The sequence below is a fragment of the Camelus bactrianus genome, chromosome 11 (genome assembly GCF_048773025.1).
Source record: "Camelus bactrianus isolate YW-2024 breed Bactrian camel chromosome 11, ASM4877302v1, whole genome shotgun sequence".
NCBI classification, from domain to species: domain Eukaryota; kingdom Metazoa; phylum Chordata; class Mammalia; order Artiodactyla; family Camelidae; genus Camelus; species Camelus bactrianus.
The window spans coordinates 2,620,172-2,626,171 of NC_133549.1; positions in this window are offsets into that span (position 1 = coordinate 2,620,172).

Below are 6,000 nucleotides of genomic sequence, written 5' to 3' on the forward strand. Positions count from 1 at the left end.
GCTGTGCTCTGAGGAGGGGAAGCTGCAGAGGGAGTTCTGCGGGAAAACTGATGAGTTCAGCTGTGGGTAAAATGAAAGGCTGTTAGATGTGTGGTCTGGGAGTTCAGGTGAGAGCCAGTAGTGGGTAGGGGGCAGGGGAGAGAGACCTTCAAATCATTTTATCTTGTGAATATACAAAAAAGTGTGAGTAATACACTTATGCCTCTATATTCTGGATTTAAAACCCATTAACATTTTGCTATATTGACTGCAGAGGTTCTTAATTCTTTTAATACAAATAAAATAAATAGAAGCAAAATAGTGGAGTTAATGAAAATCTTAGAGTTGACGTGTGTCCTTGTATGTATTTTGATACCTCATCTGTTTATAACCATAATCTATTAAAAGTTAAGTAGTTTAGCATAAGAGTTAAACAGAGGGACGTGACACACTGTTGGGGGTTGAAGCTGATCTTCTCGGGCAAATTATGTCACCTCTCTGTGCCTTAGATCCATCTTCTGTGACTTCCCCCGGGCCCCTCATCAGAGCTGATTTCCTAGATTAGAAGTTGGGAGGGAGGCTGCTGTAGGGAGAGAGAAGTGGCAACTGCCACGGACCCTGATGAGAGAGACAAAAACAGATTAAAGCCGATAAACTGAGTACAAACAAATACCCTCCAAAGAGAAAGAATCCCAAAGTCTTTTGAGCCACTTAGCGTAAGGGAAACAAAACCACGTGGACCCAAACTTCTTCAGTATGTGAGTATTGTGGGTGGAAATGTGTCATCAGAATAGATTTGAGAAAAGGCGATTTGGTTTCCCTTGATGTTTCCGGTAAGGATGGACAGCAGAGGGGAAAACCCCCCGCTTCAAAGTGAAAGCTGCTATTTTGTGTGAAACTGACCAAAGGTTGGAAACCAGTCATCATCAGTGCTGGCAAGTGAACAGCCTTCTGGATTGGGTGGGGCACCTACTGTGACTTCCTGGTGACCTGCTGGGTAGGGGCTGGGAGATGGGCAGTAGTTCTGCCTGGTGACCCGGGCATAAACCTGGGCTCTGAAGCTGCTGGTCTGACTAGCAGAACTGGGCACAAGCATTCTTAATGGGGCAGCTCGGGATGTGGCCTGGGACACCTGCCATGCTGAGGGCGAGAGGAAGGCTCCCTTGAGGGGGTGTCCTGCAGAGAGTGGAAAAATCCACCTGCAGGGACGGAAGAGCCTCTGAGCAGGGTGCCGGATACACAGGCATGACTGGCCTGAGCATGGAGGGTTCGGTGAGCCGGAAGTCATACAGTGGCCGGAGCAGCCTTTTTCCTGAGAAACTGGAGGGAAAAGATGTTGAAAAGGCAGCCTGCGGACAGACCCTGTGGTGGGTTATCAGTGACCGGAAAGGACTGGTAAGGCAGGCACGAGAGAACCCTGTGAGCGTCCCAGATGGGGCGTCACGCTGAAGGGAGGAGCAGAGTTATAGACTTTGCCACTTATTAGCTGTGTGACTTTGAGCAAGATCACCCCACCTCTCTATATATATCTTCATCTGTAAAGTGACAGAGTGACAAGCTCGTGTCATCAGAAGGCTTAGTTTAGCTCTGGTCCTCTGTGTCCAGTACTGTCAGTGCTGCCCTGCAAGGTTCTGCAGCGGCTGCTCTTACCCTGAGATGGGAGGGCGTAGCGGGACATTGTAGCACACGAAGGCAGGAGGGGGGTGCTTTAAAAACAGACGTGTAGCCGCCTGCAGCTGCAGACCTGCAGGCAGTTTGATTGATGGTTCTGGAGAGGACTTTGGAGGCCTTAGCATCGTCTTAAGACTTGCTTTCCCTTGGGGACCCGGATTGCCTTTGCAGATTAATGTTGAAGTTTTGAGCTTCTGGAAAAGCTGCTTTCAGAGATGGGTATATATGTAACATATCGTCTAAAATAAAATGCTTTTATTTAATGTGTGGGACTTTGCAGCTGTTGGGAACAGCTCTTTTGGCCTGGTCACGGAGGACACTAAGGGTCAGCAGAGCATGCGGGAGGGCAAGAAGCTCGCAGTGCTGCTGCGGGGTGTTCTCCCCAGTAGGGCGCTCTGCTGAGTTGACTCTTCTCTGAGTTTGGTTGCCAGATGAGCAGACAGCAAATTATTGAGTTCTGGTGGGATTGTATAATGACAGGAAGAAAGAGGGACCCGTAGTTTTCTGGACTAGGACAAGCATTTTGTTCTTAATCCAGTGTGTTTCATTGCGGATTTGATGAGTTGTGTCTGTTCTGGATCTGATTTGGGCTAATCTGTATACTTGGAAAGGAACCGAGATGGAATTATTGCAGACACCTTGTTCTTTAATGAGTCCTGTGCAAACATAAACACGGATGAAGCATACGTTTGAATTTAGTGGTGTAGGGAAGGGTTTCTGCACATTACAGGTGAAGTCAAGGCAGAATTCCTCTTCTTTGTGGGCAGGGAATTGGGTCCACCTGTTTTTTCTGTAACAGCTTCTGAGAGCAGTTTATGGTAATTAACCAGCATTGACAAATGGTGGCACACATTGCATTTAAGAGCTGGCCGGCTGCAAACTTGTGTATTGGACAGGTGGATTTCACAGAGAAGTGATGAGGTAGATGGGAGAGAGAAGGAGCACAGGCATGGGCACCCCAGCTCCAGGTTTAAATCGACATTTCCACACCATAGGAATTTGGAATAGAATGTAACCTCACTTAGCCTGTTGGTGAATCAGTAAAATGGGCATGATAAAATTCACTTCTTCCTGGGTTTGTTGTAAGTTGTGTCGACTGAAATAAATGTTCAGCATAAAAGTTAAGAGTTAAGTTTTATTCGGTGAGAGGACTCCAGCGGGGATGACAGCCTCTCAGATTGCTCTGAGGGACTGTTCCAAAGACGTAGGGGAGGATCTAAGATATATAGGAGCTTTACAACAAAGAGCAGGTAGTTGGAACAATAAAAGTTTGCTTGTTATCTAAAGAAAACCAGATATCTCAAGTTAAAGAATTTAGTGCTTTTATATTTATGGGAGGAAGCAAACATTTGGGCTCACTGAATTCATTCATTTGACAAGCACCTAGCTATCTAGGGCCAGTATCCTGTCCTTTCTTATTCTGAGTCCCCTCAGAGGGCACCATTGTGAGTGGCTGCAGAGGCTGGGCTGCAGGCCTGTCCTCGGTGGGGGGTGGCGGCAGCCGCTGTTGACTTGGTTTCAGCATTCTTTGTTTACTGACATGGTTGCAGTATTTTCATTCACATTGTAGTATTTTCGTTCACGGACTGATTATGGATAATCTGCAACCTTGGAAAGCAACCGAGATGGAATTACTGCAGTTACCTTCTAGTTTAATATGCCGTGTGCAAACAAAAACACGGATGAAGCATATAAAAAAGATTTGGTGGTGTAGGGAAGGTGTTCTGCACACTACAGGAGAAGGCAAGACAGAACTCCTCTTCTTTGTGGGCAGGGATGTGGGTCCACCTGTCTTTTCTGTAGCGGTTTCGGAGAGCAGTTTATGGTAATTAACCAACATTGGCAAACAGTGGCACACATTGCATTTAAGAGCTGGCCTGTGCAAACTTGTGTTTTGGACAGGTGGCTTTCATAGGCAAGTGATCAGGTGGATTGGAGAGAGATGTATCCTAGGCCTGGGCCCAGATTCAGGTTTAAATAGCCATTTCCTCACCAAAGGGCCTTGGACTAGAGTGTAACTTCCCTTAACCTGTTGGTGAATCTGTGAAATGGGCATGATAATATTCATTTCTTCCTGAGTTTGTTGCAAGTTGTAAACAATATTATAACACACATGAAGCACTTAACACACTGGCACTTAGCAGTGTTCACTGCGTCCGTCCGCCCCACTTAGCGTGTGTCAGAGCCGTAAAGGCAGCACGTGTCTGTTGAGGACTCACTGGTGGCCCCTTGAATATGTTGTGAATTTGGTGATTTCCTTTAATCCTTGTAACTGTATGTGCCATGGGCAGTTATTTTCTTGGACAGATGAGGAATCACAGGGTAAATAAGACTGTGTAATTTGCCCAAACTCAGACCATAATTTTGGGTGCAGGGTCCTCGGTTCAGCATGGGTCCCTGGGCCTTCTGGCCTCTCCGTTCAGCAGGTGTGGGCTCGCCTGTCTCCCAGCCCAGAATATCCAGCAGGCAGCAAGACATACCTTGCCCTGTGCTTTTTGAGCAAAACCCAGGAGGGGAGGCAGGTACTAAAGGGATAAACATAAAAACAGACGACTGCAAAGTGTGATCAGCTCTGAGAAGGAAAGGAACACACCTCGCTGTGCAGAGATGGGAGCTTTCCCATCGGGGCTGCTCTGGGGGCGTTCATCTCAGCTAAACAAGCTCTGCTGCTGCACCAAGGCAGGAAGGCAGGGCGCGTGTGGCCAGGTAGACTGAGCCTCGCTGATCGTACTCATTCACCATTAAGCGGCAGCTGTCACGGGCACTTACCTTGTAGACAGATGTTGGCCATAATCATCACGCGCATTGCTTGGTAGTTGTATTGGCCCCACCTTTGAGATGAGGTCATTGAAGCTGGGGAGTTTGCCGCATGCCCTTGTATACCTCGGAAATTACCCCCACTGGTCTTTTAACCTAGACTGGTGTGGCTGTCATGTCCCAGCCCTGTGAATGGCATCGCGTAGCTTCTCCCAAGTGACCCAAATGACTGACATTGATTTTCTTAATTCGTAGGAAATGGTATGTGACAATAAGAGAAAATGGTAGTCAGAAATTGTTTGGAAAACTAGAACAAAATCCAATTCTTCCCCAGCTGGGGAAGCGTACCCAGTGTCACTCACTCCACTCACTGCCTGGCATCTCCTCCCTGCCGACTCCGTGTTCAGAAGCCACTCTTAGCCTTTGAAGAACATTTTGCCTCGTGACACTGTTGACTAGGACCTGCGACAACTCTGTCCCTGGTCAACTCTCTCTTCAAAGCCATTTAAATTTTATGCAGGCTCCTCAGTTCAAATGTAAGAATAGCCTCTTTAAACTTCTTGATGCAGCTCCTTAGTGAAGATATTGCGAAGGAAAACTAGCTAAAACCTGGGAGGTATGAACATAGTGACTGTAACCTCAGCACTTTGTGAAGTTCAGAATCAGAGGATTGGGAGACTCAGGAAAGGCTTAAGGTAGCAAGGGTAAAGTGAAAGGACGCAGGCTGTGAGACTGAAACATCTCGGTCCCAGTCAGCAAGGCACCTGCGTTCAGGATGGTCTGTGTGGAGAGCAGGGTTCTCACAAAGAAAGAAGAGGTGGGATGGGAGGGAGAACAGTTAGGATTTACTGGGGAAGGAAAAAGTGGGCTGAACATTTCCTGGTTGAACAAGAGGACTGTGACATGATGTTCTTGTATTTTGGAGAGAAGGGTTTTGTGGGGACAGGCCTAGGGAGAACGCTCTGTGGCTGGGGAGTCAGCACAACAGAGAACCACAGAGAGCCGGGCTGACGCCAGGGCTGCTTCTGTCCCTTAGCTGGGGCCTCAGAACTCCCTTCACAACCCAGTCCTGTTGATACAAGAAAACAGATGTGGGGCATGAGAAGGGCTGTGTCCCACGCATTAGTTGAGCCCCTGGGATTTTTCCCTCCAGATGTTGGTCTTTGGCTTCGTGTAGGAAATGATTCAGGAGCAAACAACTGTTGAGTAAAGGTAGATTTACTCAGAGAGATACATTGAAAGGCAAGAGAATCGCCACGAGGTGTGGGGGTTGGGTGCTCAGATTAAAAGTAGGTACACACTCCACAGAGCGTGGGCTTTCTCCGAAGAGGGAGAGAGAGGGTTGACCGCGATGCGGCGCTGTGTTGCTTGTTTTCTTGGGCTTGGTGGTTTCATATGCTAATAAGTAGAAGGACCAGCCTAAGGGCAAGGGGCTGGGATTCCCAGGGAGTTGGCCATTTCCCACCCTTTGACCTTTTGTGGCTAGCCTTGGGACTGCCATGGTGCCTGGGGGCGTGTTATTCACCATGTTACTATTACAATGGGTGTATAATGAAGCTCAAGCTCTGCTAGAAGTTAAATCTCTTCATCCTG